At 39.5% G+C, this 27590-nt stretch overlaps 1 protein-coding gene across 4 annotated transcripts in view; it reads right to left on the bottom strand.

The window, feature by feature from the left end:
- The window catches only part of ZBTB20 (zinc finger and BTB domain containing 20), a 460828-nt gene that overhangs the window by 301792 nt on the left and 131446 nt on the right, over positions 1–27590 (bottom strand). For all 4 annotated transcript variants that reach the window (XM_074897465.1, XM_074897470.1, XM_074897463.1 and 1 more), the window contains exon 4: positions 18776–18851. The gene's annotated coding sequence lies outside the window, so the exon portion shown is untranslated. The remainder of the gene's footprint in view (positions 1–18775; positions 18852–27590) is intronic.

The raw sequence follows: 27590 nt of genomic DNA, 5'->3' as shown, positions 1-27590 counted from the left end.
TTGAATTCTCTGACTTCAATACTGTTGCAAGGACTTGGAATGTGACAGATACTAGCATATTGTGTCTTGCTGTGAATGAGAGCTCAACTCCAAAGCTTTACAGCATCTCTGTTCCTAAACAGCAGAACACAGTGCTCACGAGGCACATCTGAAAACCTGGGATGTGACTGGCTAATCCTGACTTCCCTTTCCAGTGTGCAGTGCTTACCCCACTGAATAACTGGCCTCTTACTGGCCTTTAATTTCATAATAGGCTCGTGTTGACAAATCACTTCAAAATGAGATCCACACAGACATGTAACTCGTCCTACAATACAGACAGAAAGGAGTTTTCAAAAGCTGGTGAGCACAGGAGATAAGCAGTAGTAACATGCACAAGGGGAGTTACATGTTCAACTGTTTGTGTGATGGGAGATCAACTACTGCATCATATTACTGAAGCATCTTTCTTTGGTTTGGCGTTTTTTGGTGTTTTGCCTTGTTTGTTTGGTTGGTTTTTAACTAGTCCTATACTTTCACTCAGTTCTATTAGGCAGCTACCTCTAAGGCGAAAGACAAAGGCAGATGGAAGGTGGAAAGAGCTTGAGAGGAGTCCCCAGAACTAAAGAATTTCAGTCTTGAGCTCCAAACCCCATAAGCAGCCCTTTTAACAAAGTTACCTTGTCTCATTGCTCTTTATGTTAGGGGGTAAATACTTAAAGCGATAATTTAACCACAGAATGTTTGTATTAAACAGGGGCCTCCCGCTCTCTAGTTTCTATAATTTACAACAAAGAGTTTATTAAACATAAGTCTTTCTGTCTGACATTCAAATCCATCTCTGCAACACACTCTCCTCTGGATTTGCGCCACCGAATGAAATGCTTTGGAAAAACAAAATAAACCAAAACCCTGCTGTGGAAACAGGACAAATCTAGTTTCACATCCCCTGCAGAGAGAGAAACAAGACGGAAGTAAAAAGCACCAAATGGAGCTCATAAAGCTTCACTCTGATCTCAGCCTCCACATTCTGGCAGAGAGCACTACCTAAGAGATGTGCTCTGCTTCAAGTGAGAACAGCCTCTGATTGCACCGCAAGCACAAAAATATATTGTCTGTGAACAATTACTCTGAACAAACTCTGAATAAGGGAAATCTGACTACAGAATAAGGGGAAATGTGGTGGGAGGCAGGCTAATCGCCCCCCTCCCTCGCCAAGGCCTTATCTTGCACGCCAGCCATCTGTAGTAGCTGTGCCTGCAACTACGGTTTGTGGGCTCCACTGAACCTCCTTTCCCCAAACTGCCTGCATCGTGCACTGCAATGAGGTGGCAATCAGGAAGGAAGCAATTTGAGTCCTCTAACAAAACCGCTTTCTCGCTTTAGGTCCTTTTTATCACAGGTAGTTGCTCATGTTCCTTATAACATTCCATCTAGCAGTGCATCAGTAGAGGGAAACCCATCCTAACTCATAGGTGCCATGTGGAGTTAATGGGGCTAGAGATAAAATCAACTAGCTCTTCCTCTTTCAATATCCACAAATAAAAATAAGTTAGTTTGGAAGTCATTGCCCAAAACAGGAGCAGATTCTGAACATTTTGAACCTAACATGACATACCCAGAAAGAAAAGGATGCACACCTGAGTACAGTCTTTCTCCATTCCTGGATCCAGGGCATCTCTTCTTTAGTTACATCTTTGAGGACAATCCACAGCTTAGAGTGAAAATGGGTGCTAGGGCAGGTTTCTGTTTTGTTTTTTACTTTTACACAGCACCCTTGCGCAGTGTAGTACCTATACACACAGATGGTAAAGGAAAGAAAAGCACACAACTAGATACAGGGAGGCCACCTTGTGATCAACCAAGCTCTCATCTTGCTGGTAAAACTACTCTGAAATTCAGGTAGGAAACAGCTTTTTCTGCAAGTGAACATAGCAGAATGTGTTGCCCAAATGTGGGAGATTCTGTACATTCCCCACAGCTTTCTTGTGACCCCCAGAAGATCACATTTACTTCTGGAACTTCTAGTTTAGTTTATTAGTGTACTGGGCACTCTGTATATATTCCTCATTGGGCTTTTACTGCAAGAACATCTTCAAATCCCATGCCATAGGATGGTCTCTGTTTTAGACTTTAGTCCTTTATTCCATTAGAAAGACAATGTTCTGCTGTGATTTTTTGTGTTGTTGTTAATTAATTCATTTGAGACTATTCCTTAAATTTTCATGTTAATGCATTTTTGTGTGTGGGTATATTAGTCACTTCTAAAGTTGTGTACAGCTGTCACTGATTTGAAGTTTTTGTTAATGTACATATACAAATCTGTAGTATATATGCACATGTATGCACGTGCATGTTTATGCATGTATATGTTAACAAAAAACCAAAAAAACCTTTCCAAATGCATCTTCCTCCCTCCTCCCTTCTCCATTCTGAGCAGGTTCCTGCTATCAGCTGCTGGAGTGTGCTCACTCTACACCTAGAGCTATAATTATTTTGCTTTAATTTTACAAAACCTTTTGTTCCATTCCCACGAGCCCACCTGATCCTTATATTACACTTGCTCTATTAAAACACTCATGCAGAACAAAGCACAGTTGTACTGATTCATAAGTAACTCACCCCCCCCACCCCCTTCTCTTTTTCTTTCTACCAGGCTCATGCATCTTACTGCAGTTTCATGACACTGTCCCTGATGTCAGTCCATGGTCCCATTTTTGCCTTTTTTTTTTCTCCTTTCTTTTAAGCCATTATTTTTATATGCTTAGGGTCAGATTACACTATTGTGTGCTGTTGTTTTGAATTGCTGTTGTTCGCAGTCATTTTATGTTATGCTCTTTGGCACGACAACAGATATAGTGCAGAGGGTGTTATGGAATTTATTTGTTGTAATCAGACTCTAGGATTGTTTTTTGTTATTATTATTCATAGAGTACAAGCACCAAGGCTAGCCCTACATTCTTTCAAGGCAAGCAAACGACCATTTGTAGCCTGGGCTCTGACACCAGCACACCCCATCTGCAGTAAAAAGGCCCAGCAGCAGCTTAGGTCAAAGTGATTACTATTACTTGGGCATGGCCTGCACGAACAACTAGGCTTTACAGAAGCTCAAACACACCGACAACACTTGCAATAGTATCTTCACAGAGGCACTGGGCATTACAGATTTAGAAAAAACCCCAACCAAATCTCTCATAAATTATTGCTGAAAAAATGAAAGGACAGAGTACAGCTCATCAGTAAAGATGGGAACAATAGAAGGGCTCTTTCATCTATTTGTCCTGTACAACTTCCTTGAGCTGAGACAGCCTTCATTTTCTGGCTTATAAAGCACCAAGCATGTTGTTAGGACTAAGTAACGGATAAATAACAATCAGCCGGAACAGTGAGGAGTGAGTGCATATGGAGAAAGTGCTAGCAAAGAGCAAATAAAATTGAGCTCTTGGTAGCCATGTTTTCAAGGTGGGGAGCGGGACATTTTGCAGCATCCTACTGAACACCACAAGTGGTAGGTGAGTACAGGAGAACAGAGCAGGTGAAGGTGTGAGACATGGCAAGAAGGGAAAGGAAAACGGGGGGTGTGTATGTTTTTCTGGGTGACACACGTAACAATGGTGAATACTAATGTTTCTAACAATGAAAGAGAATAACAGGGAAAAAGGGAATGTGGCAAGGCACAGAACAAACACGGCTGCAAGGGGTACAAATGAAAGTTGCAATTTACCAAAGAATAATCGTTCTGCACATTTTATGTAGCATGTCAAATCTATCAGATTTTCTCTTATTAAATCATCATTCTACAGCAACAATCATTCTCTCAATCAATCCCCTGTGTTAACAACTCTTAGTAATGACTAACTTGGCAGGAACTGATGTTTACATATATTTTAAAGTCCTGAGCACTGTTCTGTATTTTTTTGGATGTTAAATTTCCTTTACATTTTGCCTCTTATTTTTTAACCTGTTTTTTAAAGGATGGATGCATTCAATTGGACAACGAAGTTTTCTAACACACACGCTCAGATTATGTTAGCTCAGGAAATTGGCAGTGGGATAAGAACAAAACCATTCACCTCCCAATTGCTGATTCAAATCTAGCCCAAGTGAGATAGTCACAGAAGCTATAAGCATCCCATGGTGGCTTTGTGATTTGAGATTATTTTTTTATGAATCTCAAACTACTTCAGGCCAAGAACCAGAAATCGCAAATCCACTGCTTCAATGAGCATTAACTGGCATCACTGCACACAGTAACACAAGAGATGCCAAAAAACAAACTGGTCCTGGAGACAGACTTCCCACCTTACCCTGTGAACTCAACATTAAAAAACAGGGTTGGTTGATGTAAATAAGATGCACAGGGAAACATGTATATATCTGTCTACCAGACAGAAAACAAACGAACCCACCTGTAGTTACAGCAGCTAAGTGTTTCAAAGTTAACCTGAAATGTGAACTGGTCCTCCAAGACTTCAGCAGTCTCAACCTTTCCCCAAACCAGAAGGTGTCCTACAGTGTGCCCCCGTATCACTTTAGAGATGAGAGATGGGGAGGGCAGCAGGAGAGGAGAATAAACCAAAGATTTTCCATCAGAACTTCTGAGGAAGAAGAAGCAAACCTATGCAATCCCTACACCTTAAAATCAAAAGGGTCACACAGCAATCCCCAGGCTTTGGTCATTCTTTTGTCCACTTTTACTGCCTAGGTAAGATGAAGAAATAAGGCATTTGCATTGGTCTTGCAGAAGACCAAACCTGAGGAGGGCTGTGTTGCACTTTTTATTTTATTTGGGATACGACTGATTAACACAGCTACTAGCAAAGCTATTTCACTAAACATCCTATAGCATACAACAAAATAGTGATGCTCAGCCATACTTCCCATGGCTCCTTCTATTAGGGAGCATGAATCATTAAAATCACTTGGGAATTAGCTCCTCCAGCTTCCTTCCTTAGATAGATTTGCTAACCTCAGGGGGGTAAAGGTCTCAGGACCCAAAAGTAGATTTAAGTTTTACCACCATCTGTGCTGAAGTGCACCAGTGCAAATTCCACCTTCAACTCCGCACTTCGGCGCCTCCCTGTTATGTTTCATTTCACACTTGTGATCTTTATTCCTTAGAAACAGGAAAAATGCACAGCTGATGAGTCACATTTGCATGCAACTTGAAATTGTTCCTTCAGTGACTGTTGCTTGGACATGCACTTTATTCAAAGGGAAGTGAGGTGAGAAATAAGAGCTGCATTTTAAATGGCCAAGTATTCCTCATTTTACACAGGGAGTTTTGGAAGCAAGTAGTTCTCTTCAAAGTTTTCAGAGACATCACCAAGAGTATTCATGTATACAACAAAAAGTTGGCAGGAAGGTCAGACATTTTCCTCTGCACTTGCTCTTCATTAATTTTTTTTTTCTTTTCCCTTTTTGCCACTGAGAAGAAAAAGGGAAGACACTAACAAATGAAAAATAAACAAGTATGGGTATGAAGGTCTTTGTCTAAAATAAAAAGTTTAAGAAGCAGTAGCCTTACAAGTTGTATAGGATACCTGTAAATACATACACAAACATAAATGCTTCTATCACAACAAGTTCCAGTAAAATGAATAAAAAAAATTCTAAATGTAGTTAAATAAATGAGAGTACAGTTAAATTCTGCTGATATACTGGAAGAAGCAGACAAATAATACAGAGTAAAAATGTTAAGAACTTGGAAAAAAACACATCTCATAAGAATTTAAACTTCAGATCTGATGCAGAGAACGATGATTTAATTTAGGAGTCACAAGGTTAATAATGCTGATCCTACTAGCAGACACTTCAAATACGTATTGCATCTTTCCAAACTCCTGAAATTGTTTTAAGTATGTTTTAGGGAGGCTCCAGAATGAGACAACTTACCAAGGGAACCTGTACCTCTGTGGAAGCCAGTGTTCACACACATAACTCAAAAATCATAAATTATGAGTTGGTTTAGTCCATCAGAGCAAGTAAGCACTACTTCAGTGAAACAGGTATGGCTTCACTGAAAATAAAAATGAATAATTTTCAGAATGCCCAGCAGACAATTTCAGCTCTCATTTAACACAAATTTTTACGGACGCTGACTACACTTCAAAAAACCACTTGTGAAGGTGCTCAGTGGTTTTGGAAGAGCTGACAACACCAGGGATCAGACAGAACTCAAAACCTAAGTATACTTCAACCTGCCTTGCCTACTGCAAGGAAAAAGGTAGCACTAGCCAAGCTTAGATGCAGGAGCTGCACACAGGCCTGCAGCCGATGTGCTGAGCACTGGTGTGCTTTTCACACTGATGTGATTTTTCACAGTTTGATCAGTGAATCTGGACTCTTATAATCGTAAGATGGTCTCTGTGCCAGCTTAGATCCTTACTCAGAGCTGGTTTAACTTACTTGATCACTGACACGTTGGGCTTGCAAGCACTGGCATTTAACCATCTTCTTCAGTCAACAACATGTATGTTAAAATCTGATCGTCATTTTGTGTACCCAATGACCCACAAGCTGAGAGTCTTTACCAAGAGTCAGAGGACACAGTCATTCCCTTGACAAGGTGTTCACCAGTACAGATAGTAACATAGCAGTGAAAAAAAACCTGTTCAGATATTTTCTACAGGAGAAAGTCTCAGATGAAGAAAGAGTACCCAAAGCGAAGACACCATCACACATACATGCCAGACTTAGCCTTGACATGGTATCTGAACCTAGAGCAGGATTTGAATTTCATGATTAGCTTCACATGCCCCAGTCAGCTTCTGAAGCTACACAGAAAGCAGAGGAGTTCGCTTTAGGCACATAAAAGGAGAAATAGTAAACTTTTTGAAAAAAATTATAGGGAATAATTGTGCTCTGGAGGATTTATTTATTTACTAATGTGAACAGTACACACCGAGATAACATCTGGCAATGTTTATTACAATGAAACCCAATCAATACTTCTGTCTACTACAATATCTGTCCACAAAGTAGTCATTCCTCCTGGCACCCACAAGAAATACTCCCTTACCTACTACAGCAACCTTTGTCAGCAAAAAGGGAGGTTGTTACCTTAATTCTTCTACTGAAAACCCAAGAGAAGACAAAGAATTAGAAGTACTTAGACACAAAAATGATGGTGAAATATTAAAGTTAGAGGGAGATGCAGCTTGTAGCATCAGAAAGAGCACACGACATCCCTATAGCATTCAAAAAGCCACAGATTCCACATCTTTTTTCTTGGGCCTCAAAAAGTTTAAACTTAGGGCTAAAAGTTTAAACTTAAACTTTTACTAGTGAGCTACCATGCCTTTTGTGGCATTTTAGAGCTACAAGGCAGAAATTTTTACTTCTCATTTCCTTTTGAAGTCAGTATTCAAAAAGAAGTGATACTGAACCTTCCCACATAATTAAAAAGCCAAAAATAAATTTGTTTTGAAAGTTCTGTGTATTAGAATTTCCAAGTAAGCGCTTCCATTCTTCTCTATTTCTATATTTGCATTATTGCACGTCACTGTAGAAAAACTAGCAGTGTTTTGTGCAAAGACAAAAGTCACTAAGCATTAGATTACTGATGATACTTACTGAACCTTCACCTTTCCTAAACCTAAGCGTCTCTTGCAGTCTAACAAAGATTGACATGCAGTAAGAAATGCATTACTACTTATATATCATGAAATTAAGAAAAAAACCCAACAAAACCACACAAGCCAAACTCAATATTATTTTTCCTCCTTACATTTTTAATTGCTATAATTTTGCTTTTGTTGAAACAGTAATTTCCAAAGAAAAATTGTATGTTGGTTAATGAGACTATACATAAATATACGTTTGCCCCTATTTAATTTACATTTTGCTGCCTCACTGCTCAAGGCATTTCTATTTGTACAGGGCCTAGAGGTAAAGTAAGACCTTCTGTGCTACATCAAGTCCTGAGGCTTGAGCTATGTTCAGAAGTTATTGTGGTGATATGTTATCTTTTTCCCATAAAAACTTCTCTTTGACAAGATAATTGGGATTGTAGTTATGAAGCAGGGAGGCAAGGGGACATGATTTGTCTTCCTCTCTGCTGGTCTAGATAAACTGGGCAGAGGAGAGCACATTTTAGTTTGGACAAGTAAACTGAGCAGCCACAATAAGCACAGCAGCACCAAGGATGATATCATTATATGTGATGCCTACTCCTATAATTTGTGTTGGGTAAGATCTGCATCAGGATTTGTTGTTTAGCTTCGTACCATTTCTCACCCTCCACACCACTAATATCTTATTACAACCTAAAGAATCTAATGATGCGGCCATTAGGAATGAATCAGGGAAGAATTTTAACAACAGTGCTGTATTAGCAAAGTGGCAAAAGACACTAAAACTGACCCTCCGAGCATTGCAACTGGTGAAAATACCACTAAAGTAAATCGAGGTCCTACTTAAAGGGCAACAGTACCATCCATCTTTAATATCCACCCATTACTGTCAATTTAGACACATGAATTATCACTAAACTTGCAAATACATATAATTATTTTTCAAGGCCAGGTTGGACGGGGCTTTGAGCAACCTGGTCTAGTGGAAGGTTCCCTGCCCTTGGCAGAGGGGCTGGAACTAAATGGTCTTTAAGGTCCATTCCGATCCAAACCATTCTACGAGTCTATGATTCTATTTGACTTAGCTTTAAGTGAGAAGATTGAGATTTCAAATGTGCAGAACAAGGTCCTTTTTTTTTTTTTTTTCCCTGTATTTAAACAAATACAGGCCAAATACAGACTCAGTTCTGAAAGCTCTCAACACTGAGAAAGATCAGTGCAGGAGTTTCCGTTTGCAACCAGTGCTGCAGAGGAGTAGAAAAGTCAAACTGAGAAAGAGACTGGGAATTTTACACCTGGTTTCAGTGCAAGCAAGAGCCCAAGCCCAGTCCAGCAGAGGACGAGTCTGTCTGAACTGCATATGGAATTTGCCAGTTCCCCATCAGCTCCACAAAAGAACAAATTGTTTTGTAAGTTAATATTAAAACTGGGGTAGATAAAATGGGAGAGGGAAATTATTTATAAACAATATAGCCTTGTAAACGTTCACAAAAGAACTCCAAACCACCTAAAATTAGGAGATTAAAAACAAAATAAACCTTCATTCAATCACTACTGGGCAAAACCACACATATGACAACTTTCATGTCACACTGATATTAAAACAGTTAAATTAAATCTAGTTGTTTAAAAAATAATATATCTCTAAAGAAAGTATGATGTATTTATTTTCCCACTGTAAATCCTTCTCCCCTACATCAGCTAAGGGAAGTCCCACGTTTCCTCCAGTACCTTGAGGCGGGGAAGACATCAGACAGAGCAGTCAGTGCCTGTCCCTCAGCAGGATGGAGATGTGGGAACAGATGTATAGGTGAAAACACATCAGACATACCATAACTCACTCTATGTCAAGGCGCAGCTTAAGCACACATATATCCAACTTGTCCTGGATCCACTGGAAGTGGAAGAATCTCACTGACTTTACTGGGGCCAGGATTTCATTCTTTGTCTATAAAAGAAGTGATCAGAAAACGGCTGCACTCAATATAGAAATCGTGTGCGGAGTTCTGGAAGGGATTGCAGGTGATACTACGTTTGTATAACCTCTCTGGGCCCTACAAAGAAAACTTCCCTTGCCACACCACTTACCTGCAGCCCTGAATTCCACTGAGCTTAACAGCACTGAGTTGCCAGCTCTAGGAAGCAACTGGGGGGAGTTACAGGCAAAGTCCTATCCCGTTCAGACAGTGGGATGAAGTACTGGCAGCTACAGAAGTGACACTCAGTGTTTCACAACATGCATATTCAGGCTTCCTACCATCTCAACAGAGAAAAAAGCAGGAGGAGAAGTCTATTACCCTTTCTAGACTTCAATCACCACAACCACGATTATTACAATGCAGCTTTGAGAATTAGTTCAGCATTAAATAAGGAACATCTATTTTGCTTTACAGTATATTTCTTTTACAAGGTTTTTGAGGTATAAGGAGGCTTAAAGAATAACTACAATATGGTATAGATACATTCTAAACATTATGACAGAGACAGCGTAAGGTATTTTTAGAAATTGAAGGCTTTTAAATGTAATTAAATCATAATAAAGATAATCACATAGAAAACTGTGCCCCTGACAGTCTGACAATGCAGGGACATCAGAAATGTTTTTCACCATCATAAGGCACAGGGAATCTATGCCTATCTTGTGTTGCTCAAAAATGTATTTTAACAGCTGATAGTTTCATAAAAAGTAAAATTCACCTTGCACATCTAACGGCTGCAGTAAGGAAAAGATCCTTTCTGTGTTTCTTACGGGCAAGAAATCCTGTCCATGAAGAATCACCGAGCCTTTAGCCTCTAGAGCTTCTCTTTGGTGGTTTGTAGGTTGCACTCCACCCAACAAGATTCTTCCCTTTGCCCTTAATACATCCCAAGTGCTGGATAAAGACCCTAACTCTGGGGTTTGAATTCCACTCAAAGTCAAACACCTAAATGTTACTGCAACTAGCTTTAAAGCCCTAAAATAGATTTGGACCTGGTAACAAAGTGGACATTCATCACCAATTTCCAAATCTCTGCAACAGGCTAAGACTCACATCTGAGAAAAGAACAAAGTTTTGTGAACCCCAGAAGTTCAGGGACTACCTGAATGCAAAGTTTTGGTTTAGTACCACTCCAAAGCCATACACATTAATGTAAAAGATTATAATCATACATACTAGTTGTGATTACCTTCCTGCATAAGAATTCTCCTGAACTCTTGCAAATGGACAGCTCCCCAGCCAGGGCAGGAAAACACTTGAGGTCACCACAACTGTTACCCCGAGAAAAACTGTTATTCCCAAGGAAAAGTATCTGTTAAATATCTAGAGTTGTACTAATAGCTGAACATTTTCTTCACTGCCGTTCTAGAGCCATGTGTGTCAGCACATAGGCACGAGACCACCAGAACACAATAAAGATTGGGAAAGTCAAAAGGAGTTTGTCATGGCCAACAAATGTCTTCTTGAATGTCAAGCATGATCAGAATAATGGCAGATGTAGCTGTAGAGAGCAGTATTTTCTACGCCACATACACAGAAAGATACTGAGAAGTAGTAACATCTCAATTTGTAGCACAGGAGAAACAGCAAACAGCATCATCTCTGAGGTGATTTTCACATGGCCAAGAGGCACCAGAACAAATTCAACAGCACCGAAGCCCTGACAAAAGCAAAAAGCACAGTCCTTTCCTTCCTGCAGGACTGAAACAATTAGGAGGAATCAAATCTCTTACATTCAGGTGCCAGCCATGAGCATCAGTACCTATAGCAACCTTGCCTACTGACTCAGATTTTTCACTTCTAATCATGCTGTATTTCCCGTCAGGTTGATACACCAATGTAATTCTACACCCTCTTGGTCACCTGATTTCTGGGTCACTCAGCATCTTCTCTCTGCATTCTTCAAGCCTGTGTGATGCCCTGAGCACTGGAATTTCCCTCTAGTTGTTAACTGCATCCAGGCAAAAGCTGTCATTACACACTTAATCTGCCCCAAAGTGTGATCATTTTATAGTTGTTTGCTTCAGGAATCCAGTATGACTTGTTCTGGAGAAGTGACAGCTACTCAGACATAAGAAAGTTAGTTGTGTATTAAAACAGGGCAAGAGACATGACAAAAGAGGTTACCCTCCTCACTTGAAAATCTAATTAATGGAAAAAGAATGGGAGGAGATGAGAATTCATCTTCCTCTGGCTCAAACTCTAACGTTCAGCAGATTTTCCCATTGATGGTCTGATCTTGCAAAGCACATAGGCAGGAACTGTGCCACTGGACCCTACCTAAGTGAGAAGGGACTGCAGAATCATGGCCTACACCAGTTCACGTTCAGAGAGGACATGCAGTAATCTGGCACACCACTGCTATCACTGCTACTGGGAAACATATAATTAATTCCTTCAAAAGATTCTGATGCTAAGAGTCACAGGATTCTTGATTATTTATTGCCAGTCTTGAAAGAGGTAACATTCTTCTATTTTACAAAAGATGTTTCATTATACAGAATTTCCATGAGAACGTTACATGTTTCCTTAGAAATTTCATTCTAGTTCATTATGAAGACAACTAAAATAAAAACCAACAGATCTTCCAGGGAAAGCAATGGGTTCAAAAAAACTTGTTAGTGTAGGTTCTGACTCAGAGGTGCCTTCAGTTATTACCAACACTGAAACATCTTGCAAAGCCAAAAAACTTTTCCAATGGCCTTTAACAGCACAGACTGATCTGCCAAGTGCTCACTATCTCCAATCAGGTTATCTTGCTGCCAGCTCCTGCAGGCGCCTAAAGGAGCAAGGTATGAGAGCAAGAAGCTAGAAGCAAGAACTTGGTTCTTTTAAACCGAAATGTTATAGGATGGTGACACATACACAACAACGATGCTGGAGGAATTCTTTTGTCATAAGGAAATACAGGACTGTTAAAATACATAGTTGAAGGACAGCATTCCTTATCGGAGAGCATGCGCTGGCACCAAAGCCACAGACATGTCAGCAGGGGAGCTCTGTAGATGATTTATTTTTAAAAATAAATGAAAAAAATATTCTGATCTCTCTTGTGCCAGTGGAAACTGTTGAGAACAACAGACCAATTTTGACACAACTAAGATTAAAATCTCTTCTAATCTATTATCTGGATGCAGAGGCAATGACGGGAAAGAGGGCAATAAGAAGAACCAGATCCTTTATAGTAAAATTCAGAGCTAGACCACTGATACTAATGAAGAAAACAGACCAGAAAGTTTGGGTAACTTACATTCATCAGACTGCCCTACATCAGACTCTGGAATTTGAAATGATTCAGTGAGAGTGTCCTCAGGGACACTGATGTAAATATAGAATAACCACAATGCCTTTCTGTGGAGTCCCTCCCATTATACACTGGTTCAGCTGAAGAATTTCATTTTGGATAGGACAAAATAAGAGTACCAAGGCTTGGAAAAGGTCAGGTCTGTGTTGCCTTTCTTTCTTCTTTTCTAGCTTATCTGATGGCATATCTGGTCTAAGATAAGTCTTCTTGCTCAATAATATTTAGTCTTTGTTTTATCTTGAAGTAGACCAGCAAATGCTTTTGATAAATATAGTGAAAGATTTTCCACTTTCACCATAACATCTTTGGGTGCTGAAATGTTGAAGTGTTTTACAACTTACTGAAGTAGTGCTACTCAGAGAATCAATGCAAATATGCCCAGGCCTTTTTAATGTGAGTGAATCATAAATCATACTCCTTTATATACTAAAGCAACCACACACTAGAGAGCCATTTTCCTATTTTCAGCTATTGCGGTTGCTATTCTGCAAAAACAAGAATCTCCACCTATGAAAAAAGTCAGGATTCTACCCATTTGTACACTACAACTGACGCCCTTAACACACAGACCTACAGCAACAGTCTCCTACAACCCCTGCCCATCTCCCAAAGAACCCAAAATCTTAAATATTTGCAAGAAAACACAGAAAGCACGAGGACCATAATCATTCCCAAATCCTTCTCTTTTTTTGTGCTAAATTGTAAATGGGATTGATGAAAATCAATGTGAGAACTAACAACATTTTCAGGCTGGCCAACTGTATTTTGAGATTTGCAGTTTCATTAAGTGAAAATATCTCTCAAGGATGTTTACATGAAAATTCAGACAACTAAGAATCATCATAAAACAGAGACGATGACAAAACTCCTAATATCCTGAGACATTTACCTTTTTGTAGAAGGCTTTACTCCAGCCCCATTCATGTAATTGCTCTGATCATCAACCCTATTTGCAACTTTCAGCTGTCTCCATGATCTGTGTCAGAAGCCTTTGTATCAGGCAATACCTGGAGTGTCTCTGTTCATTCAGATTTTTAAAACCAGTAACTGAAACAAATCAGCATTTGTGCACTGACTGGAAAGAAACCATGCAGACTCACCGTGACTGAAAAATCTGTCAGTCCCTCCCCTGTCCTTCTCTAAAAAAAGAAGGGTCAAAGCAAAATGCTGGCAGCCCAGTGAAATCTTTGAAGAGACAGTATGGTTTCAGTTAGGAGAGGATGGAAAAATGAGAACCCTGGGGATCTTTCAGGAACATTAAGCTTTATTAATCAGGAATGTATTAGCCACATACCAACATTCCCAAACGGTACACTGAATCAGAGAAACGCCAGGGAGCAACAGAACCCATCCAGGCTGCTCTGCCTTATGGCAAGTTCTAGTATGCCCTGAGAGATGGTTTTCCAAGCCATTCCTCAAAAAGGAAACCTCCCCTGATTCCACAGGATCTACAGGTTGTGCATCTCAGTATTTTACAACCAACACAGTTGGAACATGTTTTTTAATGTGTAACTTAGTAATTTCCACTGCTCATTGAACTGATTTCTTCAGGTCTTTCTCCCAGTAGATATGAAGAACAATTAATCACTGTGCTCCTGATTATAACTTTTCACTCACTAGAATATTTTTTTTTCATATTCTCCCTAACATATAACAAAAGCAACATCTTCAGAAGCATATAATGCCATGCAGGGCTCCTACATATCCTCTTGCCGCTGGACCAGATAATAATCAACCAGTTTGTGTTTTCTCAACAATTTTAACACTACGACAATTTCTACCTTGACAAACATTTTTGACCTCTCCACATTTCCAGTGGGATTCCACAGGTAGAAATCAGGGCAGAATTTATCCCCATGAGTTTCTGGATTAATGCCTTAGTATAGGAAGGGGAAAAGGCAAAATTAATTCTCTTTGTTAGTGCTAACACAATTCCTCAGTGACAGTCAGCCCCAAGACGTTGATCTTTGTTCAAAGGAAGCACACTTCCATATTTATTTCACATTTGTACACATCTTCTCCAGCCTAGCTTCTACAAGCCACTGTCTTCTGCATTAAAAAAAAAAAAAAAAGGTTTAACAAACTATTGAGGGTTTACATTTTGTCAAGAGGAATAGAAATTGGGAATTTGCAGGGCTCAGCAAAGCTCATCTTAGACATGAAATTCTACTTAAAACAGCAAGTTACAGGAAAGAAGGAGAGATCCCATATCCATCAGGAACCTTGAGGATTCTTGCGCTGCGAAGAACACAGTAGGGTAGCTTGTTTGTGGCTTCAAAACACTTCTTTCATTTAAAAGCAGTCTTGTGATGGACGAAGCCCTTCTCAGCCCTGACATCCTGACGCTACACATGCAGTGTGCGTTCTGGGATGCCAGCCTACTGTGTCACGCTGGCTTGGGTTCTGCCTGTTCCTTTCCTTCTGCCTGCAAGCTCAGTTTAACTTATGAAAATTCAAACTGTCTTCTGTCTGTTCCATACATCATCAGCAAACAATCATGAATTTGCTCTCTGTAATTTGGAGGCTACACAAATGTCTTTGCTGTATAATAATAAAAAAAAAAAAAAGGGAATAAAGTTTGGTATGCAAGGTTAATTCACCATGGAGGAAAGTAGGAGAGAAACAGAGAACATGAACAATAAAATACTCAACAGTGGGGAGAGTGACATGAGAAATACTCTGTAAATTAGAGTTGGCCTTGATACCTTTTGAGTGATGGACTTCAACAAAGGCAGAAGACAGTAATGAAAGATCACCCCCATGAGTGGCTGTATCTCCATCTCTTGTGATTTGTCTACACAATATACTTAATAATAGTTACCATTTCTCATCTAAGAGCTTTGCAAACACAAACTCAGTAACGTTCACAAAGCTCTAGCAGTTTGAACCAGACTGAAAAAATGATCTGCTGAACAAGGCACAGTGAGGTTAAATGACTTGTTGAATACCACTCAATGAGCCAGTACCCATTAGATTAGAGCACTGGATTTCTTGGTCAGTAATCAGATCACAAGGCTGCATGAGCCTGAAACCTTGACAAACCTCTCTCAACAAAAATAACGTGTTGTATACTCCTTATTGGCCTTAGCTGATGGCAATGAAGGCACATCCAGTGCGTCTTCTGTATGGGTTTTCAGGTTGTGTGTACAGAATTTCTTTCTTCCACACACAATACGCCGTCATTGACTCATTCTAAAAATCCAGCAGGTGCTGAATGTGAGCAGAAGTAACTCCTCATGCTTGACTTCATCCTACCTGGGGTTAGTTGCAAACAGCGAAGTACTTAACCACATCCTTAAAGTTCAGTATTTGGGTAGTCCCATGGACCTCAAGGAATCTGCTTGCCTATCAACCCACATAACTTTAGTACATAGAAACCACAGCCAGAGCACCCAACATAGCAAGAATCCAGCCCACAGACCTTTCCCATTAAGAGCACGCCTGCACTACATTTAGAAGGCTGTGTTTTTATGCAACTGCATGACAGATGTTCACATGCTGTGAATCTCTATTTTCTTCTAATGTCATGTATCAAGTCAAGTATATTTTCCTGTTAGCTGAAAATTTGGCCCATCTTCTATTAATCTGTTGCTTTACGGACATCCTGCCCTAAAGCCAGTTTTCCACCCTTCAATTAAAGAAATCCAGTTCAAAAAAACCCAGAAAACTAGCAGAGCACAGCTTGCCTTTTCTTCTTGGAATTTTCAGGTTAATACAGGAAAGCCATACTGAGAAGTTCACTTTAATACAGACCACAGACTTAAAAGCACCTGATTAGAGTGAACGTACATAGGAAACAAAAGATATCCTTAAAGCATGCTTTCCTCTATAAAGAAGGTACCTCATTTTTACTGTGCCAAATTACTAGTTACATGGACACAAGGTATAGTAAGAATCACATCCTCATTTTACATCATACATGTGCATACATAAAAGTTCCCCACCTCGTTCTTCTGTATTCCAGAGACAAGCTGTATGCCAAGGTTTCAGAACTTAGGAACAGCTAAAAGTTTACAGGTGGGGTATTTTTTTATTTTTTTAAAAAAAAAAGCAAATGACACAAGAAACTGAAAGGTCAGAAACTTGGACCTTTACTTCACAGAACTGAAAGAACTATGCAGAACACAACAGACTTGGAAGTCATGATCCCACACTCCATTCCAAGCCTGACCACTGCTTTACTCTTGAGTAATCTGCTCAACATCTCTGCCTTGATGTGCTTGCCACCCTTAATAATAAAAAATATTTCCTATACATGAGTTCTACACTTGCTTATTTATTTCCTCTCCAGAGCCTAGAGTCTCATATAAATAAAAAATGCCTTTCCAACCAGCACTGATCATCAGGAACATATATTGCTACCTGGTATTCTGCCTTAGGGCTGTCCATGCAGGACTTACTGACCATCTGGATCCTAAAGATTCAAAGAATTTGCCTTAGTTCACTCTTCAGTCTGCTGCTTCATTTTGGAAAGAGAATCACTTCTACTTTCTAACAAAAATTCTCCTGGTTGTTCACAGAAAATTGCAAGACAACTTTTAAATTTTGTACTCATGGATTCAGAAGCATTTTCCCATGTTTCCACCCAACAACTCCCTTTAAATTGCTGCTGGACCCAGCAAATCCACGAGTGTTTTCAACTCCGCTAACCTGTGTGATTGCAAGGTTAACCTCTGGTGGCCACGGAAGCTGCTCATATTCAGGAATGATGAGCAGAAAATGTTAAATACCATTCACTGGCCACAGCCTGCAGTTAATACACAATATTTAAACAACACAATGGCACGGCCCTTGCCAGTAATGTAAAAACACAATGGAGCAGAGCCAGAATGGCACAATCTGCCTGCCTGAGTCATGCTTGGCTCTCCACACTGGAAGGGGCATGCATTAGCTGCCCACAGTGTACTGTACCCTTCAGCTAGTTTAAAATAAATCATTAAAGTCCAATTAAAAAAAAAAAAAAAAAAAAGGGAGAGGGGGGGAGGAAAAATTCCATGTAATAGTTAAAATATTTTAATACTGAAGTACAGAAGTGTCACTCTGGAAGAAGGCTCTGGATTTCATTATAGACTGCACATTTTGATCTTAAAAAAGAAAACAAACCGATTTTGCTTTGTAATATTCCACAGCTTTGTACTGTCCAACTAAAATCAATTTTTTCCTACTACCTACAAGCTCCTGAATTTTTATTCATGTATTATTTCATTAAATTCAGAGTATCTGAATCTACTCTATTTTCCAATCCTCTTTTGCATGCCAGTTGTTCAGCCACTGAAGTTCCAAATCTTAATTATTGTCCCAAATACATTCAATAAACAGATTCTAAATAAGGGTAGATCAGACTGATGCACAATCTGACTTGCATTTATGGAATAACCACGCTCTCAGAAAGAGGCTCCTTTCTTGCAGAGAGACACAAGACGTTATTTTGACTGTTTTGTTGTGTCACAGCACAGATGAATTAAGCATTTCTGCCTTCATCTATACCCTAAAGCAGCTGAAGCCCCCTGTGATGTCATCAGAAAGTTGTTTGGGTTTTTGTTGTATAAAAGGAGAAGAATTTGTTACGACATCACAAAAGGAGAATAAACTCTATTCTATGCTATAAGGAATCTTCTGCTACTTTCTGTTATCTCTGCACCAGAGTGTAGAAATCCTCACTGACAAAGCAACAGGAACTGTAAGTCAAACACAGAGATGCATGCTATTCCTAATAATATTCAAAACAAAGCAAAAAAGAATTATCTGTTCAGGAGTCTGAAATTAAAGATCTGCAAGATGTAAGCTCGATTTTAATTTTTAAATAAAACATCCTTTGAACTTCTAAATCCCATTCAAGGGGACTCTGACCTTTATCCAAGACGAGCTACTGTGCTAACACTTTGGATGCATATAGAGGAAAAATACGGACAAAAGGTACCGGAAAAGCTTTTACTTACAGGAATGCAGTGCAGCTTAATCTTTTTGTTTTTAAGGTGCAGTGATTTCAGCATCTACAATGTAACTTCAGGCAGTCTGAAAAGAAACAGGTTAAAATCTCTTTCAGTTATAATTGGTATTTCAGATTTAATTAAAAATTAAACTTTCATAATGTTTCACCATCCAAAGCAATGCATTATCAGTCAAGCGTAGCCTTTTTTTTTTTTTTTTTTTTTTTTGTGTTAAAAGAAGCTCTTCCCAGAGTAGTTTGCAATGAAAGAAGGGGAAAAAGGCAATTGAGAGTAGCAAAATATATTTCTTCAGCAAAAGATCTCTGAATAACTTGGAAAGAAGCCTTCTGCCACTTAATTTTAACAATCAACCTTATACTAATTAAAAAAAAAAAAAAAGCATCACAATTAAAGAAGACAGAAAAACACCATCACATACCAACAACTGTGAGGGAAAAAAAAAATGTTAATTTCAGCAAAACAAGGACATTGCTAGGACCAGAACATACGCACCAAAAGGAAAAATATGGTTTTACATAATGCCAGCCAACAACATTTTTTTAAAATTCATTCTACAGCATGTAGCACTTTCAGACTGTTGCATGGAGGAGCAGAGAAAGGCAAGTTCAAAAAAAAAAAAAAAAAGAGCAAGCTGTTTTTAAAGTGTACACGGCAAAAGGTCCCTTGCACCCTTTTGTAAAGGGATACAAAATAGCTACTTTATAAAACTGCAAGGTTTCTTAATGTGTAAAATAAATGTCATTTTACTGTGCAAAATGGATGATTAAGAAGCATTAGCTGTAGACATAGCATCTGAACAGATGCAAAAGAAAAAATTTTTTTTTCAAAATGCAGTTGGAATGACAATAAAACTCCAGGGGTTGCACCATAAATATGAGTTTAAATGTTAGACTGGAGTTTAAAACCTGTGGTTTTAATTATATCTAATTATAAAGGCTCCAAAACCAGGAGAAATTAGCAAAATAAAAAATATTAATAATAAATTAAAACAATTTGGCAATAAGTTGTCAGGATTTGGCCTCATAATAACAAACCATACAGCAATATACACAGACTTATACAATGTACCAATGATTCATTAAAGGAACAAATCAAAACTTCATTAAATTTTATTTTTAAAAGGTGACAGCAGAACTTGCCTAATTTACCCCATTCAAAGTCAAAGCTATTCTCTTCACCAGCAGCACACAGAGAGAGATCTGCAAATAAATCCTGGATGTGAATCTAATACTGAATTTCAATGTCTCACAGGCTGGGACGTTTCCTAAGTGAAATTTTTCCTTTGCTCTCCCATGAGTAAAAATCCAGTTCTTCAGACTTCAATGTTATATGAGCCTTCCCAATCCATCCCTACAGATGTTTAAAAAGCAATAACCTGTATCAGACTATATACTGTCACACAAACACCTTCATACTCATGGGTACACCACAAATGGGAACAAGCTCAGGAACTTATTTTTAGGTTTCACTTTTCCACTCCGTCAAGACAAGGGGTACTGAAAAGCAGGAGGCAAAGCAGAGAGCACAGAAGGGGACAGCACAGCAAGAATTACCAAATCTCATGCAGAACTAATTCTTGAGCATTCAAATGAAGGAGCAAGAGCCCCCTGACAGAGGCACTAAGACGATGCTGACACAGGATAATTTTTATAGGCTTGGATGGAATTTATCTTGAAGGAACCATTTGAGAAACGTGTTCCTCGTCCTTTAGACAATCTTTATATCAAACAACTCTCCTTCTTTCTTCTGATTCCCATCTGTTAAGATAGGAAGAAAAACAGTGGAAAAATCCAGGAAAAAAATAAAAAAGGTAAGTCCACCAGAAGCAGGCTACAGCCCAACTGCCAGATAAGTGATAACAGCTTCAGCCACTGAACTTCCATTTCTTTCCCTTCCTTCCCCTTCCAAATTTACCCCTTTTCTAATATCTCCACAGGACTGCAATGCTGGCTTGCTGGCAGGGAAGGAGAGGGGCAGCGGTATTTGCAATCCAAAGCTATTTCTTTTAATGAATGCAACGAAAAACTGACCTCAACTGAGAAAACAAAGAGCATTCACTGAGGGTGAAAAGTATCCCTGTATACAGGAGCCAGCATACAGACTGCACCACTGAAGCCCTATTCCGATGACCTAAATAGGAATAAATTGGTACATGGACTTCATCACATGGAGTTTTGTCCAAAATCCCTATTTTATTGTAGAGAATGAGGAAGGCCTTTCCTAACAAAGCACAAAGGTCCAGCACCCCTTCACCATGCTGGTCACTATTCTGACAACTGCTCCTCGGTGTATTTTCCTTGTAGATATAACATGAAGTCCTTCCTGCTTCGTCCACATTCTTCTGATTGGAAAGAAAAAGGAGGAAAGGCAACATCTAGCGTTACTCTGAGTTACTCCAAGGGCACAGTGCCTGGGGATAAAGAGGCCCCTCTCCTCAGGGCAGGTGTAACCAGCATGTGCTACGATCCACCCATTAAAAGAAACAGAGCCTTGGAAACAGCTCGCTGTGAGAGATTCACTGGCATCTTGAAAAACTTCAATCAAATAACCATAGTTAACAGAACACCTGACATACGACACACAGAGCCAGAGCATCTTAAAGAGCTTTTTTAGGTATAAGTTGGCATTAAACCCAGAGCAAAACTTACAGACAGCCTCATCAAACTGAAGAGTACCAGTCATTGCCACTTTAGTAATATCTTCCTTTTACAAAGTGAGAAACCTGTGACCTCAAGATGGAGTGATTTAGACAGGTATGTAGAAGCAAGAGGTAGAAATGGAGGCAGCTCCTTAAGCAGGAGGCCTGCGAGCCTGCCTGCAGGTGAGCACACTTAGCACCGGGGCAGGAGACCCTGTCTGAAACGAGAGCCCTAAGCCCATTGTGGAAAGCAAGAGACATGGCTCAGGAACAGGCAGTGAACTTCTGCTTGAGGGAGGCCCAGGAGCCTGACTTGCAAGAACGAGGAGTATGGCAGGTCAGGAATGAGGTACGTTGGTAGAGTGTTAACAGGAGAGCAAGTGTTAGCTCTCAGTAAAGGCTTTAAAAACAAGTATCAGAAGGCAAACATCTTTCACTTTGCTTTCTCGGGATTCTTGCTTGCCATAAAGTTTGTGCTGAGACTGGAAATTGTGAGAGCAAAGCTACTGACTGCACAATGACCAAAGTTCATTAGCAATATTCCACGACTTGTAAAGCACCCAACTCTACTGTGCCTGACTCCTGTTTATGGTCTAGTCCCCCAGTTTCATAAGAACCACATTCATTCCATCTAGAACTTAAAGAGAAGAAAAAAGTATCATTTGCGATTGGAAAACATTTCAGAAAATGTCAGCCTTCTGCAACGTCTTAGCAATATGGAAGTTCCATATCTGTAAGGGCTTGATTTTCCTTCAACACCTGAAGCCGGCTGAGGCAGGTTAATGAGAATCATGTACAGCTGATTAGTTACAAGGACAGAGAAGCCTAGGAGAAAATATAGCACAACACTTACTGATACCTTTTGCATTTTCTACATAGAATTTACAAAATTAGTCAACTGATCTTTTTCAAAGTACTTGCTTGTATCATTGCTCTCACTTTGGAAACAAAATCAATGATGAAGCAACTGCCACAAATAACTATTCACAGAAAGTAAAATACTGATGTCCTTACTCAGGAGAAAACTCAATGATAATATTAAGAAAGCCTTCAAAAAGCAGGGAAGGGGGGTGGTGGAACGACAACCTAAAAAACTAACAAAAAAAACCCCCAAACAAACAAAAAAACCATCAAGCCCATTACTTTTAAGGAGAATTTTCAATAAGCTCAGGGGCCAGTCAAGAGACCTCATTCCAACTTCAGAATCCAAATAATGACTTAGGATATGGCCCAGCTTACTTTCTGGCATTTTAGGTTTGAAAACATAAGCAGAGCCATGGACTAATTGTGTCACAGAAATCAGAGAGGGAGGCTGATGGTGTACAGGCTCCTCATCTAACAACAAATAAGCAAACACTGAAATTGGAACCAGTGTAGACACATCAGCACAATGCTCTGTCTCGGCTCATCAGTAATGCAAAAGAACAAAACTTTTTAACGTAGATATAGTATTACACCTCTGCTGATTTTTGAATGTGAATACACTTTAGCTGGTATTAGTTCTCTATAAACAGGTTGATTCTGTCACCATTCTCTTGTCTTCAGGGGATAGAATAAAAAAAATATATAATGTACGTGCTTAAAAAAATTTCCCAAGAAGGAATATTTTCCTGAATTGGAACCCTCTGAACACTTTCAAAATTACATAGGAGTTTTGGTCATTTCCAGTTCTGTCTTTGAACTCACGGTCACTTTTATGGCACAGCAGCACCAAATTGGGCTTCTTCCTAACTCCAGGACTATGGCTCAAACAGGGTCACCAGGCTGCTGATGGAGAAAAGCCTGGAGTTTTTGTGATTTAATAGAATGGGAGCAGAGGACAACCTACAGCAGCACTGTGCTGGGATTGAGGGATCCTGCCACTGCAGGAACAGAAAACAGGAGACCAAAGGTTTCTTTGTCAAAATGGTAAATCTCCATCTGTTATTAGCTCTCTGCAAAGCTGGGTGCCCACAGAAATTTCATCTTCCTTATGGCATTCATCTTTTGAGTTTACTTTCCCTGCAAAGACTGTATGCATTACAAATTTTAATTTCCAAACCATGGCTGTTTCAGCTAGAAAGGCATTTTAATCAGGAAAAAGGTGTATTTTTGGCTACTTTTTCACACACTCCCCACACCCCCAATAGTGTTTGAACTATTTTCGTTCAAGTATGAAAAATACTGCCTTGGGCAAAGACTAACACTCCTTGAAATTCAGGTTTCAGAAAGTTAGAGACACACAACTGAATAAAAGCCATGATGCAGAATCCACCCTAACGGTCACTTTGAAAGAGATCCTGGATACAATTTCCCTACAAGGGCCCTCATACCTGTTAAACATGTTGTATCTCTTAATGGCATAGTCCACCCCTCTCATTTATTCCTCCTGCTAACAGAGTAAGCAATGAGCACTTGAGGAGCCCAGCCGTGAAAGCACATTAGAAGCTGAACTTCTCAACCTGCTGAAGAGTTAGTCTCTTTATAATTGCACTTAAGACTTGACCTGGACTCCTAAAGTACAATTGAACTGGTAGTTCTGCTATAGCCAGGTGGGACCCAGCATCCTTCTAAACACCTCTTGAATCTTTACTCCTACGTGGGGGCGATGATGGTAATCAAGTTGGCTGCTGAAAAACATGATATTCCCTATTCCAACTGTTTTCTTGCACAAGCTGTCCCTAGATCCTGTTTATGTTCCCAAGGAACAGGAACAGTGACAGCATGCAGCTTTCATGAGGCCTTGCCCAAACAATTCTTTCTTTAAAGATGCGGTTTTATTGTGAAGCAGCTCTGGAGCTGGTATTCTCTGAGTATCTCTCTTGGAATACAGTTTGAGGACTTCGCTTATGCCCTTTACAAGTTATTGTAGCATATAAGTTTCTCCCACTTCTTTTCAAGGTTCATACTGCTTTGATCTTCACAGCCTCACCGCTCCTGTTGAATAGTATCATCTCCCATGGCTCAAATTATCTTTAGTGCATAAAATGATAATACCTGTTAAGAAGCAGGCTCTATCATATAATCACAGCAGAACCTTCACATTTATTCTGGTTTAACACAGAAACTTACATCAATAAATGTTTCATTGTGATGGGTATTTCAGCGCAGTGACAAACTGGGCGGATAAAGGAAATGTGGCGGATATAATTTGTTTGGATTTTAGCAAGGCCTTTGACACAGTACCACACAGGAAGCTCATAGAGAGACTAGAGAATTATGGTCTGGATAATAATACAATAAGGTGGATAAAAACTGTCTGACAGATACGAAGCAATGAGTTATTAATCAATGGTATTAGATAAGAATAGAAAGAAGAATCTACTCCGATGCTGGGCAATAGGTGCTAGGATTATTATCACTAAACAGATTCATTAAGGATGAGAAAAAGCAGTAAATATTGACAGCATCCAAACCTGATGATTCAGAAATAAGAAACATATCAAATGTGAAAGGAAGCAAAAAAAGGTAAGATCCAAATAACAGCAGTGTGCATAAGCCAGAACAATGGTATTTAATATATCTTAAAACGTAAACATTGGTATTGAAAAGATAGAGAATTTGGCTTTGAACTCAGAAATACAAGGTTATCACTGTGTGAGCGTATGACTTCATCATGTTACTCTGCACCGATATGGTCTAGTTGTGAAACTGGCTCCCTTGCAAAGCAAACTAAAATAAAAATTACAGCCACTGTGGTCAGGGAAGATCATCTTGTTTCTTAGAGTAAGGATATTACTTCTAATGATTAAAATTTTAAAGTTTAAAGTAATCATATATAATGCCCTTAAATTCTTTGGAAGCAGGGTCCTCCTTTAGTTCTAGTCCTGAATTTCCACTGCCCTGCACAGTTAAAAGCCTTTTCATTGCCAGTTTCTGATACAGGAGATGACATTGAGTTATCCCCACAGAGACACAGCGTACACATAGTACTTGCAGTTTAATGGGTACTCCCTCTCCACTTCCTTCCCAGATCTGCCCCGAAGGAGTTCAGTCTGACCCTCATCTATGAAAGGGCAAGATCTTGGATGAAAGGCAATATTACTGAGGTGAAATGGAAAACCACATGGCAATGCACATACATTTCATGGGACATATGGCAGAGAAGATCAAAGAGATAAATCTTTATTTTGAATCCTAAATATCCCTAAGTGTTAAGCAATTAAACATGGCAGTTGAATATTTCTGGGATAAACTCAGCAATATCAGCAAGATGAAGTTCATGATATCCTGTCCCTTTCTCTCTTACTAATGCTGGAACTTTCCTTTCCCTTGTATGGAGAACACATGCCCAGCACCACAGCCTCAGTTTAATTGTGCTGCTCCAAGGACAAAATAGCTTCTATTGTCCTCTTTCTTGAGACAAAAGCCAACTGAGTAAGGGAGTAAAGGCTGCAGGTTTTCAACTGTAAGAAACTTTATAAAGTTGTCACAACTTTTACTCTTGACTTTTTGTTATTGGTCCAATCTCACATCAGGAGACTGTACCTAGTAACCCAGATTGTTTATGAGATTCCCCTTCTACGTTTTTGAGACCTCTGATCTTCTCCCAGGATGTACAATACTCCTTCTACCCTCACACAGCAGCCTAACCCCATCTCTCTGGCAAGCACCTCCTTCCCTCTGCCTGCAGTGTGAAAATCTGCCTTCTCCTGTTCACATCTGGAGCTTCCATTCCCCCTCTGCTGCAGAGGACAAGGGATTAGGATGAGGTGTGATGCTCCTCTCTCAGGTGAAAAAGACGAGGAGGGAAGTGGTATCAGCACAGAGGCATGAATTTGTATTTCTAGTTGATGCCAGAGGAGTGGAAAGAATAAGAGGTGGCAATATGCCCTGCAGCTCTCCAGAGTGGGAAGTGTGGTTTCAGGGGCCCTGGGACACATTAGATGGCCAGGAGGTCCATCCCTGTTTTGCTACCCTAAGCAGCCATCTACTTCGTCCACGTAAAGTAGTTTTTAGAAAGGCCTTCTGACCGCTTCCTTTGGAACTTATCTCTACAGGCCTACCAAGGGCCTTGGCATTTTGACATGTAAAAGGCACATGCTACCTTTTAAATAGAAGTACAGTTAACAGAAAGTAAAGTTAGGACTACAGGCTAAGGTTGGACTTCACAGAAGCAGGTGCACCTCAAGCGGTATCAACTGCTTCAGATTATGCATGGACTAAGTTTATCCCACCATGTGCAGAAGCAGAAATCAATGCACTCTTTTACTTAGGCACGTTTATTCTTTTGCCAGTAGGCCATTAACCTGAAGTCCAAAACCAGCTTTATCTTGCACAATGTCATGCACAAGTCATGCCCAGAAGTTTCACATTATTTCAGTTTATGTAACTGCCATATTAAGCTCAAGGCCCAAGGAGGATACTGAACAATATCTTATTGTACAGGCTATTAAGATTCAATATTACAGGGACAATGCTACCAAGCCCCTCCCACTTCATTGATCTCAGAAATCTTTGGAAATTTAATACCAGAAGACTTTGAGACCTTTGGACTGTATTGTAAATCTGCTGCTTAAACTTTTAATGTAACACCAATGCGAGCTCTCACATATTTCCAAGTCCATATATGTAATTCTTTTTTAATTAGACATCCTAGAAGAAGGGAAATTCAGATCGTGCTGGAACTACACAAAAGTTCAGGGAAAGTCAGTTCCTGCATTATGACTTGGCAGTTCTATTGTAATTTTTTTCCCCAGAAACAATACAGAAAAAGAGAATATATCAGCAATAATTTGAACTGATCACTACATCAGAACAGGAAATAATATTTGGAAAAAAGGAGGAAAAAAATAATCTTCCATTTACTTTCAATATTAGTAAAAACAACAAAATGGTTTTTATACTGCCAGCCACATCCTGCAAAATCTAGCTAATAAAGCAACAGCATAATTGCTAGATAAGTTTAAAATGGATTTTTAAAAAGAATGGCTACTTTTGCTGGAGGCAAAATATATCTAAATATGTGCAGGACTGGATTCAGAGACCTCAGCATCCTGCTGGCCTGGTCCAATACAAATTATGTTTGCAGTTATTCCAGGAACTTTGAGCTATAGTGTATACTCACTTAAATCTATGCAATATTTATCTCTGCTTCAGATAGGTAAAATGAAGAATATATGCTAGATACGAGCTCAGGCTAATAGGGCTTCTGCAACGATTGAATTGTTTTAAGTGCCAACACTA

Source organism: Athene noctua, chromosome 1 (assembly GCF_965140245.1).
Source record: "Athene noctua chromosome 1, bAthNoc1.hap1.1, whole genome shotgun sequence".
NCBI lineage: Eukaryota > Metazoa > Chordata > Aves > Strigiformes > Strigidae > Athene > Athene noctua.
The sequence above is the reverse complement of the archived record's forward strand: the minus strand, read 5'-3'. Positions and strand labels throughout refer to the sequence as shown.